The sequence below is a fragment of the Cynocephalus volans genome, chromosome 2 (assembly GCF_027409185.1).
Source record: "Cynocephalus volans isolate mCynVol1 chromosome 2, mCynVol1.pri, whole genome shotgun sequence".
Taxonomy (NCBI): Eukaryota; Metazoa; Chordata; class Mammalia; order Dermoptera; family Cynocephalidae; genus Cynocephalus; species Cynocephalus volans.
In genome coordinates, this window is record NC_084461.1 from 81,112,630 (window position 1) to 81,128,742 (window position 16,113).

Consider the following 16,113-nt stretch of genomic DNA (forward strand, 5'->3'; position numbering starts at 1 on the left):
TAAACTATAAAATAAAATATTTAGGAGAAAATCTTCACAAACTTAAACTAGGCAAAGGTTTCTCAGCTAGAACAAGAGCTAAAAAATACAAACCAAAAAAGAAAAAAACTAAAGTTTTTTGCCCTGTTAAATTTTTTAAATTAAACTGGCTAGTTAGCTCCATCAGCTAGATAAAACCAAGGTCCAGGATTTAATCCCTGTACTGGACACACACACACACACACACACACACACACACACACACACACACACACACACACACACACACACACACACACACACACACACACACACACACACACACACACACACACACACACACACACACACACACACACACACACACAGTTAAAAAAAATAAATTTAAAAAATTTTCTCTTCAAATATAACATTAAGAAAAATTTTTTAAACAGCCACAGACTGGGAGAAAATATTTGGAATACATGTATCAGAATAAAAGACTTGTATCCAGATTATATAAAGAATTCTTACACCTCAACAATAAGACAGCCTAATTTTAATATAGGCAAAATATTTTAAACCACTTTTCCTAAAAAAGACATAAAAATGACCAATGAGAAATGTCATGAGAAAACATTTGGAGGTGATGAAAACATTTATCATCTTGATTGTGATAATGATAGTTTCATTGATGTACAACAAAACATATCAAATTAAACGTGTTAAACATGTGCAGTTTATTATACTTCAATTACACTTTAATAAAATAATAACAGTTAAAAGTTAGAAGACTTTTAAAATATTTAAAAATGGCAACTGGTATGATTTACTCTCTTTTCCTAAAATCTTTACATGTTATGGTAATATTCATATTATGTGGGTAGAAAAAAATATAAGAAATATATAAACTAGTTGAGAAGGGATTATTTATTACATTTCAGCCAAACCTTATTACAGTAGTACCCCCTTATCCACGCAGGATACAATCCAAGACCCCCAGTGGATGCCTGAAACTGCATATAGTGCCGAACCTAATTGCCATCAATCAGAACATGATTCTGTTCATGTCTTCCACACACATATTTAATAATTTTTGCATCTTAACTAAGTCCTTATCATACACTGTGGCCATAACTTTTGCAGTTTGAGGTATGATGGCAAAACTAACATAAATTTCTTTTTCCTTCTTCACAATTTCACAGATAGAAGATATGTTCTTAATGAATATCTTAGCGAGTTCAGCATATGATTCTTTTTTCTTTCCATATTAAACCAGAACTTTCACCCTTTCACTTAAAAGAAGCACTTTCTGGCTTCTCTTTTGCATAACTGAATTGCCAACATCACCCCTCTTGCACTTTGGGGCCATTATTAAGTCAAATAAGGTTTACTTGAACACAGCACTGCAATAATGCAAAGGTCAATCTGATAACCTAGAAGGCTACTAAGTAACAGGCAGGGAGTGTATACAGCATGTTCACGCTGTACAAAGGGAGGATTCACGTCCTAGACAGGACAGAGTAGGACAGTGTGAGATTTCATCACACTACTCAGAACGGAATGCAATTTAAAAGTTATGAATTGTTTATTTCTGGAACTTTCCATTTAACATTTTCTGACCAAGGTTAACCACAGGTAACAGAAACTGTGGAAAGTGAAACCACAGGGAAAGCAGAGAATTACAGTATTTACTACAAGAAAAATTAGCAAATACAAAAATAGCCTAAATATCACAAAAATTTGGATTTGAGTGTAATTGTAGCTGCTATTAGGGAACTCATAAGACTGTAAATTAGAAAAATAGCTCTAACTATTGAACCTTGATACTCTGACATTTGGGGGACTTATAGACCCTGGGAGAGACTGCCCCTCCCAGGGCTAGCTAATTTGTAAAGATAATAATAACTTGCCTACAAACACACCTTTCATATATAAACCTACCAATCCCAAGTTTATATCTCCAATTACCTCCTTATCTTACTCTCACACACCAAGATAATATTTCTCCTACCCTAAATCATCCCAGGACCAGGCAGCAGACAACTAGAGACCACCTCTATAGCCAAAGCCCATCATAATTATTCAAACTAGCCAATTCTAAGCTGTTTACCCTGCCCTGGCTTGCCTTTCCCAAGGAAACCCCAATAAAGGCTGTGGCCCTAAGCACTTCCCTCCCTCCTGCTTCTGCCTCCTGAAAATCTGTCCCACCATTGTGTGTTGGGTGTTGAGGGTTTGCAGAGTCAGGTGGAAAGGAACTGAAATCAAGGAGCTGTACTTAAGGAAGTACACCCAAGGAGTCTCATCCACACTTGGACTTTCCTTAGGTGATGAGATTGTGGACTTTGAGAAGATACAGTAATAGGATGAGACACATGAGGGCCTTGAGAAGTGGTGAGTGTACTCTGAATGTGGGAACAACATGAATCACCGGGGGTTGGAGAGCAGACTGCGGTAGCCTCCAAGATGTCCCCCAACAAGCCCCACTTCCTTGTAGTCACACCCTCATGTAGTCATACTCTCATGTAGTTCCTTCCCACACTGTACCAGAATTCGTCTGTGTGACTGATAAAAAACATGAAAAATGACGGTATGACACTTTTGAGATTCATGTGATAAAAGACTGAGCAGCCATCGCAGTGCTCTCTCACTCGCATCACTCGTTCTGGAAGCCATGTTGTGAGCAGCCCATGTGGCGAGTAACTGAAGCTTCCTGCCCACCCACGCCCACATGAGTGAGCTTGGAAGTGGATCCTACACACCCAAACTATGAATGACTGTAGCCCTGGCTGACACCAAAATTACAACTTCGTCAGAGATCCTAAACCTAAGCACCCTAAACCACAACCACTCCTATATTCCTGACCCTAAGAAACTATGTGAGACAAATTGTGAGGTAATTTATTACACAGCAATTGGCAACATATATTTAAATCCCCAGTGAACTAATGAATGTCACTTAAGTTCCAAGATTCATCAGTTCTCATCATCACTGAATTGCGTGGTGATTTTCTGATTCAGAAATAATTTATTTTTCACGTGAGGAAGAAGCTTCCTTTGGGTTTACCAAAAAAGAAATGCTTTATTAAACAGTCTATGGATTTAAAAAACAGTAAAAAAAAAAAAAAATTAGCTCACATAATTCAATATTTTTAGTATTAAGGGATGACCTGGCTGATTTTCTTCATTTCAAGAGAAAAAGAGAAAGAGGAAGACAGAAGAAGAAGAAATCTTATATTTTAAATTAAAACAGTTAAAAACACAAACACGTATGCTTGTTTTGATAAAAATAATTGCACGTTTCTTTTTAAAGAAAAATATTCAGAATAAATAAGGTTGTTTTAAATTGTTTTTTTAATGGGCAAAGGAGCTGAATGTCTATTTCTCAAAGGAAGATATCCAAATGGCCAACAGGTATATGAAAAAATGCTCAACATCACTAATCATCAGGGAAATACAAATCAAAACCACTTTGAGATATCACCTCACCCCAATCAGACTGGCTATTATAAAAAAGACAGAGAATAACAAATGCTGGTGAGGATATGGAGAGAGAGGGGCTGTAAACTAGTACAGTCATTATGGAGAACAGTATAGAGGTTCCTTAAACAACTACAGATAGAACTTCCATATGATCCAGCAGTCTCACTCCTGGGGATATATCCAGAGGACTGGAAAACATCAGGTCAAAGGGATACCTGTATTCCCATGTTTACTGCAGCTCTATTTACAAAAGCGAGGTGAAGGAACCAACCTAAATGTCCATTGATGGATGACTGGATAAAGAAGTTGTGTTATATATACACAATGGAATAATACTCAGCCATAAAAAAGAACAAAATTCTACCATTAGCAGCAACATGGATGAGCCTGGAGAAAATCATTCTAAGTGAAACCACCCAGGTACAGAAAGGGAAATATCACATGTTCTCACTCGTAACTAGGAGCTGAATCCATAAATAAACAAATGAACAATAAAGAGACAGAGAGAAAGAAAGAAAGAAACAACAATCACAGTAATACATTGAACTTTTAGAAAACCAAGAGGTGGAAAAGGGGAGGTGGCGGGGGAGGGGGTCTAATGAGGAATTGGTCAATGGACACAAAGAACGATTGCATATTGTGATAATGAATAAGCTAACTATACTTATCTAACCACCACACATTCTACACTGTTATTGAAAATCAACGTTGTACCACACATGTATGTATAATAAAAAATTAAAAATTAAAAATTAAATTGTTTTCGATGGTAAAACTGAAATGTCTAGTTTCTTAGCCGTCCTTGTAGTATTTCTAATTCACATAAAACTTTCACAATTATAATCACTAACACTGTTTCAAAATAATGAGTTATTACATATAAACAATAATATTCTAACCACAACCACTTGTCAAATACATTCGCACAAACTAATTTGATATACTGACCACCTAGAAAAAAGTAGAAAAAGATCCTACGAGAGCAGGATACAGATCAAAAAATGTTTCAATGCTAAAGGGAAGTTGTTCAAATGGCCTCCAGTAAAATCAACCCTGTCATGTCCTAGAACCAAAACTAGAGCCATCCTGTTTAAAGTTCAGGCTAGAGTCCAACCTACAGGACAGACCCCACTGGCACCTTGACAGCAGCTTAAGGGAAGTCACTGGAGAACAGCAGGGAAAAGAATCTAATGTGTACAGCATAAGCTACTACTCAGGAAGTCTGCACTGAATGCCACACTCCAATCACTGTAGGTATCCTGAAAGAATAAAAAAGAAGGGGTACAGTACAGCCACGAAAAGGCAAAGACAAACAGTACCCATGCTAAAATCTGTATAATGCAGGAACCAAAACTTTGAATGCCTACAGGCATCAGAAAGGTAACACTAAATACAGGCAGTGAGGCTCTCTCTATAAGTCTTAAGTTTGCACTGTATGAATAGTGAAGACTGCAGCAAACTGGAAAACACAGAGTACTCTCAAGGGAGTTGCTACTAGCCCTATAGTTGCCATACAGAATGAAGGCTCGTTGTGACTGGAACTGTTTATTTTTTAGGAAAAAACTAAAACCTGAATTTTTACTTAAATTAATTGGATAATAATTTTTTAAAATTTAACACTGTACAGGCTCACTTAATCTGGAGGTCTCCAATTTGCATATTCTGTTCTATGTAGTATCACAGAGAGTAAAACTGTCTAGTATTCTCCTAAACAGCTCAACAACATCTAAGGCAAAAAGAGACACCAGACATAAAAATAAGACTCCAGTTATTCAACAGAATAATACTTCCTCAGAAAGTGGAATCAGGTCAAAAGTATTTTCCAAAACCAACCTTATATGATTATCCCCACTTTTGCAACAGTTGAACCATGACTCTCTTACATTGGCATGAGAAACTGACACCTCTTCAAAGCTGCTGGCAGTAGAAAAGCTATAAAACTTTTAAACATAGTAATATTATTTCTGTCTGCTCTTAGCTTTCTACCATCTATGTATATATCCTTGTGCCTGAAATTTCTTGATTTAAAACTCATGCTATATATTCCTATGCCATATCAACATTGGGATAGCATGATTGCTGATATATCATTACTATCTAAGACTTACTCTAAGGTCACTAGTTTTAATTATATTCCTTACAAATATATAACTCCCAGTTTTATTTTTGTATCTTTTATTTTTCTCTATTCCACATATTCTTGAAATCTTATTGGTAAATTCCTAAAATGTTATTCCATTTCAAAGTCTATAGTAGAAAATTTGATCAAATACTTGTAATTCAAACATTCTACTTACTTCCTCAAATATTGGAATGTCTTATATTCTGTACTAGATTTATCTCCCTACTTTTAACTGAAAAGATGCCTACCGAAGCACTTTGAACATGCCTAGAAAATAGCAGAAACACACACACACACACACATACACACACACACACACATATACAAGCACACACTAAATTGTGGATGAATATATATCTATGATTAAATGCTCCTTTGTTAACTCTGAAGCCCTAAGAATACTTCAATGTAGCAAGTTAGGGGTAAATCCTTTTTTTCTTTAGATGTTCTAAAGGACACAGCTCTTTAAATCTTTGAAAAAATCTTGTTAGAAGACAAACCATCAATTAAACTATTTTTAAATAGTAGGGAAATACCTGCATTGGATATTCTTAAAGCATGATACAGATGTATTATTTTTCTAGTATCTTTCATTCCACCTTTCCTTCTTCCTTTCTTCTACTTTCATGTACCTTTGTTTTTTGATCGGTCACTTTAACCAGTATGCAGCCTAAAAGTCCTCACTGAGGCCTTCCTGATCCATTTCTCCTTTCAATGTTTTGAATAACTTGAAATGACTCAACTTTAAAATGAATCTATAGAAAACTGAGCTCATCAAACTCTTTACACTGTTCTATTAGAGCACAAGGAATCTAATCACTGGTTAACAAAAAAAAATAGATCAACCGTTAATTAGTACATCAGTCTGCTTGAACTGCCATGACAAATACCATAGACAGTATTTTATTTCGTCACAGAAATTTATCTTCCCACAGTTCTGGAGTCTGGAAGGCCCAGAATAACGTCCAGCAGGATCAGTTTCTGGTGAAGGCTCTCTCCCTGACTTATAGACAATTGCATTCTTACTGGAGAAAGAAAGAACTCTTTGACGTCTCTTCATATAAAGATACTAACCCTATTGGATTAGGGCCCCACTCTTATGACATCATTTAACCCTAAAAACTTCATTACTCCAAATGCAGTCACATTGTGGGTTAGGGCTTCAACATATAAATTTGGGGGAGACACATTCAGTCCGTAGCATTCCAGCCCTAACCCCCAAACTTCATGTCCTTATCACATGCAAAATACATTCATTCCATCCCGACAGCCCCAAAAGTCCAGCATCCATTCTAAAGGCTAATGTCCAAAATCTCATCTAAATATCATCTAAATCAGGTATGGGTGAGACTCAAGGTATGATTCCCCCTAAGGCAAAATTCCTCTCCAGCTGTGAACCTGTGAAACCCAACAAGTTATACACTTCCAAAACACAATGGTGGGACAGCCACAAAACAGACATTTCAATCCCAAAAGGGAGAAATCAGAAAGAAGAAAAGGGTGATGGGCACCAAGTAAGTCCAAAACTTAGGAAGGCAAATTTCAAGAATAATCTTCTTTGGTTTGAAACTCTGCCCCCCAGGCCCACTGGGGCAGAAGCATCACTCTCACAGCTCTGTAGGGTAGCCCGAGCCACTTGCATTTGAGTAGTGGCCTTGCCCCTGAGGGACTGGATAGTGGTACCCTGTCCCCTTCCCAAAAAGGTTCACCCCTTGAAACCTAGAAGGAACCATCCCAGGCTCCTGGGCCTGTTGTAGGAGTGGCAGCCTTTGTGAAATTCCTTCCTTTTCTTGAAGGATAACACATGTTCACAGCCTTCCTTTATTCCATACCATTTTTTCTGACTCCTTTAGTCCCAGCTGGCATTGTTTCTACTGATGTAATCCTATCTCTATTCTTGGCATCTGCTGAGATGGCTGATTAAGTCTATAAGCCCCATCCATGATCTCTTTATCAAATGATTGCTCAGCCGCATCTTTAGTATTCTGTTCCAGAATAAGCCTTATCTTTTTTTTACAGTACGGATAGGATGAGAACTTTCCAAATCTTCAACTGCTTGTTCCTTTTTGTTTAAAAAGTTCTTCTTCAATTCATCTCTCTCCATTCACATTTTACTACAACCAGTCAGGAAGAACTAAGTCTCTCTTTCGAAATTCTGCTTAGAATTCTCCTCAGCTAAATACCTAGTTTCATCACTCACAAGTTCTACCTCCCACAAAACACTAGAACATAGTTCAGCCAAGTTCTTTGCCAACTGATACGGAGGATTATCTTTCCTCCAGTTTCCAATAACCTGTTCCTCAGTTCCATCTGAAACCTCACCAGAATTAGGTTTAACTTAATGTCCTTATTTCTATCAATGTTCTGTTCATGATTATGTGTGTATTCTCTAAGAAGATGGAGGCTTTCTCCCCAGCTGTCTTGTTTTCATTCTGAGCCCTTGTAAGAATCACCTTTTATGTCCATATTTCTATCAAAAGTCCCTTCACAGCAATCCAGGCTTTTTCTAGCATACACCCCAAAACCTCTCCAGCCTCTACCCATTTCCCAGTTCCAAAGCCACTTCTACATTTTTAGATATTTGTTACAGCAGCACTCCTATTCATGGTACAAAAATCTGTATTAGTCTGCTCAGGCTGCCATATCTCCTTTAGGAAAATATCAGACTGCGTTGCTTATATAAGAGAAATTAATTTTCTGACACTTCAGGAAGCTAGAAGCCCTAGATCAAGGCCTAACAGGGTCAATCAGTTTCTGATGAGGGCTCTTTTCCTGGCTGGCAAATGTTTGCCTTCTCACTGTGTCCTCACATGGTGGTGAGAGAGTGAGCAAGCAAGAGAACAACCTCTCTGGTGTCTCTTTTTATAACGATACTAATCCTATTGAACCAAAGCCCCATCCTTATGACCTCATTTAACCTTATTTACTTCCTTACTCCAAATAAAATTATGTTGCGGTTAAGGTTACAACATATGAATGGTGGGGAGGGGAGGAAGACATAATTCAGTCCATTGCAATTACAAAGGAAAGTATCAGGGGACTGTGCCATTTTTAGGAGCATTTGTATTATAATACGCTTGATACTTTCCCCAATATCCTCTAATCTTAGAAGATGTGTTACTTCAACATCATCAGAAAATTTGGCCTTGCTCTCAAATGCTACGGTCAATTTCATCCCTAATTAGAGGAAGAAAGGAGCAGAGAAAGTTGTGAAGGGTTTTTTGGACAACAGAGTTACAGGGAACAGTCCATGAAAGAGACTACTCCACTGCTGACACCAATTGTAAGTTCAGGGATTCCCAAAACCACCCTTAGGTTCGGTAATTTGCTAGAAAGACTCACAGAACTCACCAAAAGCTGTTATACTCATTATAACAGTTTATTTCAAGATAAGTATATACATTAATATCAGCAAAGGAACAAGCATATAGGACAGAGAGTAGGAGGATACCAAATATGGAACTGCCATTGTCCTCTCCCCAGATGGTCAAGGACACATTACTCTTCTGGTATCTTAGTGACAATATACACAGAGTATTGCCAACTAGGAAAGCTCATGGGAGACATGCTGTTCAGAGTTTTTATTGGAGCTCCATTACTTAGGCATGATTGACTGATTCCCCACACGATTGAGCTCAGACTCCAGATCAACCATACCATGTGATCCAAAGCCCCCACTCTAAGTCACATAGTTAGTCTTTCTGGCAAGGGCAGCTCCCACCCTAGCACTACATGAGCATGGCCAGCCTCCACCTTATATCACATTGTTAGACAGTGCCCAAGGCCCCCAGGCAAACAAAGACACTAGAGATTATCATTCAGAAGGTGAAGGCGAAAGCAAAGGCCAAACCTCTTTGAGGGCAAGGTTAAATTTTTTATTAAAAAGGAGACAAGAGAACCCATGCAGTTGTTCATACTGCCTACAGAGGCAAGTCCCATCTCCTCAGCAAACTACACAAGGCTTCTCTCCCACATCTTATGCACACCCCTCCCCCCATGACTCGGCTCCTATCTCCTCCAACTCCATCTCTCACTACAATCAAACTATCTCCTTTAGTAATTGTAAGTTCCTTTTTGTTTTTATGAACATCATACTGCTGAGAGCTATTTCTTCTGTCTATAACCTCTTTCTACTTTAAGTGGTCTATCCATAGCTTCTCAAGTTAGGCATCATTTTCTCCAAAAATCCTTCCATTAACCCCAGGAAAGCCTTTATACCTCTCCCACAGCATCCTATTCATACTTCTATCTTAACAAAAATCATTTTGCTACAGTCTGGCCTTCTCAGCAGACACTCCAACCAGCATGTAAAATCCTCAAGTGTGGGGTCCAGAGTGCTTTATGACTAAGTATCCATCAATGTGACTGATTCGAATAACTAAGACCTCGCCTAATTCTTGCCATGTTTTCCTTCTCTCATATTTCAGTTTATTTAGACCTTAGACCTTTCCCTATTTCTTTATCCGCACTCCCCCTCCCCAACCATTTCTTTTGAGACCAAAGTCCTATCTGTCCCTGTTTAGCTAATTTCTGCTGACAGACCTCCCTTCTTTTCTATCTGAACTTCCTCAACCTGCCTGATCTGATCCTTCCTACCTCCCACCAATTTCTGGATGACCATTATGATAAATACTAGAGTTACATCAGAGGATACAAATGGATCAAGATGATAATTAACTTCCAAACTACTTAAGTTAATACCAGAACCATTTCCACAGTGCAGACAAAAATGATAACAAGAAGAATGGGATAATTCAAATCAAGAGAGCATCTCACCTATCAACTAATCAATCTTTTCACTATTTTAATTTCCCCCACCTTGGGTTATAATCTTGGTCACAATTCTAGCTTGTTCCGTCTTCTATACAAAGCACACAAAACTAAGCTATGCTCTGTAGAGGAAAAGGGCATCACATGCACTCCTTCACTGCCTTGAATATTTACTCTAAATTGTTTTTTAAACAGAAGTAGTGTGCCTGTTGAGCCACATATAGTGTCTTTCCTGCTGCTTTCTTATACCTGATTACATATGATGACAATGTGATTAGGAGGGGACAAGAATACTAACCACATCCACAGCAATTAATAGTTACACTGTTGGGTACTACCTGTAATCATTTCTCTAAATAGCTATTAAAGGGCCTTATAAGGGCCGAAATCCACAATCTGAGTCTCATTAGTGCCTCTCTAACCTATAAGCAAAGCAAGCCCAAGTACATTATCAATCTAGACTATGCTTAAAATAAATATACAGTCTGCTATAAAGAAATGGAAACATACAATAAATGCTCTGTTTTGGTGATCTGTCTTCACAGTGATATTTTCTGTGAAGCAAAAACTATCTCAATTATGCATAATGCAAAAAGAACTGTTTCCCAAAAACAAAGATAACAAATGATGTCAGAGAAAGCAGCAAAGCATTGCTGTCTCTAACTTGTCTGTAATTTAGCTGTGAAATCTTAAGCCAGTCAGTCATCTGCCATCTCAAATCAATCAATTTTAATTTGAAAAGAGCACTAAGTAAAACTGGTAAATTCTTCATTCATTACTTAAACTAAAGCAAAGTAATTAAATTAAATGAGCTTTATAACTGAAATAGATCACTAAATGAGTATCTAATAAATGATAATAGTATGCAAAACATTCAATAAAAAGAAAAATAAAACCTGCTACCTTGAACTAATGGGCAATTGGACATTCTGTTTAAAAAATTCCCTTCCTTCTTAAACAGATTATACCAAAAAAATAAAATAAATAACAATACCGGACATTGTTAAATTACACACTCAATTAAATTATTTAATTAAACCTCATTACTCAATGAATGGAAATGACATGGTACCTGGTCTGAACAACTTAGTTTATTCTTATAGGACAGTATACAATGTACACCTTACAAATGCTTACTATTGAACCAGACGGACTGGCATACATTACTTGACATTGGATTACTCAGGGCCAAATGTCTCATTTCAGAACCACATCTGAAATGTAGCTGGCAATTTGCAATCACTCGCCCTTTCCCCCATTTCACTCCAATCTGCAGAGCTATATTACTTTCTGTGACTTTGCTGCTGGGTCCCCTGTCCTCTGCTGTCAGTTCTGGTGCTCATCGACCATCACTGTTACTGATCTCCTTTGTCACTTTCCATTCACCCACATCCAACTGCTATACTGCTATCCAACACGTCTTTTCTCTGTTTCTTCATCATGTTTGGCTCTTCTGTTTCCTGCTCCTCTTACCTACCAAACAAAAGAGATCTACTTCATAGACACAGTCAGCCAATCAATACACTTCTTTCCTTCTAATTAAAAAAAAGAAAGAAAAAAAAATCAAAGCAGGTCAGGATGATCTTTGGCTTTTCTGAATCGTTTTCATCACAACCTGATACCAAAAGATTCATTCATTGTTATAAAAGATGCTTTATGGTTTCTTTTATTTCTAAGTTTGTAATTACTGCAGATACCTGGTCTACAGACAATTGATCTTTGGCTTTTCTGAATCATTTTCATCACAACCTGATACCAAAAGATTCATTCATTGTTATAAAAGATGCTTTATGGTTTCTTTTATTTCTAAGTTTGTAATTACTGCAGATACCTGGTCTACAGACAATTGAAGGTTTTTACAATTAAGTATTTTAGGGTTAAAAATGCTACAAAAGACATGGCAGCTTCTTAGCCCTTAAAAAAAATCCACCAAATAAAACTCCAAAAATTTTTACTAAAATCAGGTCTTAAAATAAATTTATAGCACTCCAAAGAAAATATACCAATGGCCAAAAAGCACATGAAAAGATGCTTAACATCACCATCCTTTAGAGAAATGCAAATTAAAGCCACAGGGAGATACTACTTTGCACCCATTAGGATGGCTATTATATATATATAAAAATATGTTTGGCTAGGATATGGGGAAATGCTGGTAAGGATGTGGATAAATTGGAACCCCTGTGCATTGCTGACAGGAATGGAAAATGGGGTAACCACTGTGGAAAACAGTATGGCAATTCCTCAAAAAATTAGACATAGAATTATCATATGATCTAACAATTTCTCTTCTAGGTAGATATCCAAAAGCAATGAAAGCAGGGACTCGGACAGATACTTGTGCACTCATGTTCACAGGAGCATTATTCACAATAGCCAAAATGTAGAAGCAACCCAAGTGTCCATGTATGAATGAACGAATAAACAAAATGTAGTACATGCTGGCAGCAAGAGCGGCTCCAAAAGAAAAAGAAAAAAACTCTAAAAACCATCTCAAGAAGATTAGAATGGATGTTGCCTGGGGGGAGGGCATACCCTCAGTTACATTTCCCAACCCATACCATGTCCAATACCCCAATAAAAATAAAATCACACACACAAAAAATACACAGTATATGCATACAATGGATTGTTATATTCGGCCTTAAAAAGGACATTCTGACACATGCTATAACATGGATAAACCTTGATGACATTATACTAAGTGAAATAAACCAGTCATAAAAGGATAAATATTGTATGATTGCACTTATATGAGGTACCTAGAGTAGTCAAATTCATAGAGACAAAGTAGATTGGTGGTTGCCAGGGGCTGAGGCTAGTATAGAATGAGGAGTTAGTGTTTAATGGGTATGGAGTTTCAGTTGGGGAAGATGAAAAAGTTCTGGAGATGAATAATAGTGATGGTTGTGCAACAATGTGAATGTACTTATTGCTATGAAATCGTACACTTAAAAATGGTTACAATGGTAAATTTTGTTATGTATATTTTATTATAATAAAAAATGAATGAAAAGTAAAGTTGACGTAGGGCAGAGAAGTACTTGTTACTTAGTTATCGATGACTACTGTGCAAACCCAATCTTACTCTAAAAACAGAAATAGCACAAGTTATATACAACTGAATTAATGGTGCTTAATTTTGTTAGGGCTCAATGAAGAGCATGGAAACATCCCTGTGTATCTATGGACACCAGATTCTCATAAAGGTCGGTCTGTGAAAGCTGAAAAAACAGACTGTTAATAAATAAGATCCCTCATGCACGTATCAAATCAATGAATATTCATTCTCAAGATTTTTAAACCTTGATACCTCCATGCCTACATCTTTGCTATTCCATGATATACCAAACATGCTGTTGGCTCAGGGTCTTTATGATAGCCTAAAACACCTACTACCCACACACCTGCAGAGCTCACTCTCTCACTTCATTCAGATCTCTACTCAAATGTCCCTTTATCAGAGACACTGAGTTTAACCACCCTATCTAAAATAGCATCCTCCATCATTCTCTCTCCCCTTAATCTGCTTTATTTTTCTTCACAACTCTTACCACTACTTGTTATAAATTTACTGGTTAGTTGTCCTTCCCCACCCAGTAGAATGTAAGCTCCAGGAGCACAAAGATTCTATTTTGTTCACTACCATCCTCCCAGCACTTAGAACACTACCTGGCACGCTGAAGGTGACCAGAAAATATTTGCTAAATGAATGAATAGACTGATGCTCATGGCTTCATAGATCATACTTCCTCCTTTGCCTTGGTACTATTCTACCATTTACAAGTATTGCAGCAGCTGCAGCCTCAAAGGCATCCAGGGCATCCCTAGCCACCCATCAGCGTAGTCTTTACTGGTTAAGTGGAAGGAACATCTAGTTTAAAAGTCTGAAAGAAGCCTGGTACCAGCACTGACACTGAGACCTTAATTAAGCATATCAAAAAGTGTTCTGTAATTCAGTTTTTAAACACACTAAGTGAATACAGTATATCTGTCCCTCATGATGAAGGATAAAGAATAAGGAAAAGAACTATACCTCTGACTCTGCTTTAAGACAAAAATATACCATGTACTGCATAACAAATATCACATTGCACCTATTTAGATAAACATTACAGAGCTGGCCAGTTAGCTTAGTTGGTTAGATGATAAACATTAGCTCAGTTGGTGCTGATGATAAACATTACAAAGCACCTGCAGATGAAAATCAGTTTTCTCTCTACATCCTTTTTCGAGGATTTTGGAGAAATAGACAAATGCAAGAGAATGGCTTGTCGTTAAATACAGTATGGCCAAAACGTAAGTAACCTATGACTTGGCCCAACAGATACAGACTCTGGAGCACTAGAAGAATATGTTAAATACCTGAACGAGGGAAAGAGAAGACTGCTTCCGAAACATACCTAACGTTATTTCAAAGTCATAGGTACTCAACCAAGAATTCATATTGCATCCCAGTGAAACGTCTCACCAGCACCTATGCATGTTATAAGTTGTGAGAGCATTTTATAACTGCACTTTAATCTGTCTGCAGTGAGTAAGTTCTGGTAATGTTTTGGCAGTTGATAATACTTTTTCTAGGGGGGAAAAAAAATCTTTAACCAGAGAACAGCAATACCTCCCCTCCCGACAAAACTGGAGAGGGCCCATTACTCTAAGGACTCTAGAGGCTCCCAGAAACCCGTACGCCCAGATATGAGGCGAGTCATCTAGGGAACACACGTGTCCCTCCCGCCTCGGGAGTGCAAATGGCAGGTGTAATCAACCCATGGGCTGGGTCCCAGACACAGGTCAAAGGTGTCCGCTGGGAATGCAGCGTGGTTCCTGACAGTCTCGGGCCCAGAGGCCAAAGATCCCCGCCAGAGACAGACCCAGGCCAGCCCCCTCCTCGGATTTCGATCCAGGCCTACACCCGGAGCTCACGTCCCCGCAAAGACAGGTCCTACCTGAGCTCTGCCCCCAGCTACAGGGCTGAGGGGGGAGGCGGGAGGAGGCGTGGCCTTCCAGCTCGCCAGTCCAACTCCCTCGAGCGGTTGTTATGACTTTCCCTCTCGGGATCCGCGCCCCAACCAAGTTCGAGTTGCACTTCCGGGGTCTGCAGGAGACTGAAACGTCACTACGCATGCGTCGGCGGCGACGACAACCCGGAAATGGGCGGGGCGCGGTCGCTGGATTGGTTCCTGTGGCGCTAGGTGTCCTGGGAGAGAGAGAGGCGCCGGTGAGAATTAAGGATTGTCTTATCCACTGGCGGGCTCTGCTCGCCGTTCCCCTGCCCTTTCTTCTGAAGCCTCTCTGGGTAGCCTTAGAGAACGGGGCCGCCCTGAAGTCTCGTCCTCAAAGTGGAATGTTGAAAACCATTCTGGCAGTGTCCTTGCAGCGAATTCCCCACTCCCCCACTCATGGATTATCCAGCTTTACTGAGCCCCTTCTACTCCAGGAAAGACGGAGGTCTACGTTTGGAAGATTAAATTGACATCGAAATCATGACATGTAAAATAGGGAGTAAATACTAGCATCCTAATGATAGCTGAAAGTTTTTTCGTTAACATACTTGACTCAAGTGGGAATCTTATGGGTTTTAATGTTCTGTTTTTCCAGAAGCAGTTTTGAAAAGTACCTGTATCAGGTAGATCCAGGATTAGCTATGGGGGCAACTGATTTTTAATTTTTAGATGGCACTCTCAGTGTATTTCCTTATTCCACAACCTTTAATTTAATGAATAAAGTTAAACTAGATACTGAGGACACAAAGCTGAATTAGACCACCTCTTCCCTCAGGC

The 16,113-nt window shown here is 38.5% G+C and overlaps 1 protein-coding gene across 4 annotated transcripts in view; it reads right to left on the reverse strand.

Moving 5' to 3' along the window:
* Nucleotides 1-15,427, reverse strand: part of ARB2A (ARB2 cotranscriptional regulator A) — a 440,538-nt gene extending 425,111 nt beyond the window's left edge. For all 4 annotated transcript variants that reach the window (XM_063087443.1, XM_063087441.1, XM_063087442.1 and 1 more), the window contains exon 1: nt 15,280-15,427. The gene's annotated coding sequence lies outside the window, so the exon portion shown is untranslated. The remainder of the gene's footprint in view (nt 1-15,279) is intronic.
* Nucleotides 15,428-16,113: the final 686 nt, after the last annotated feature.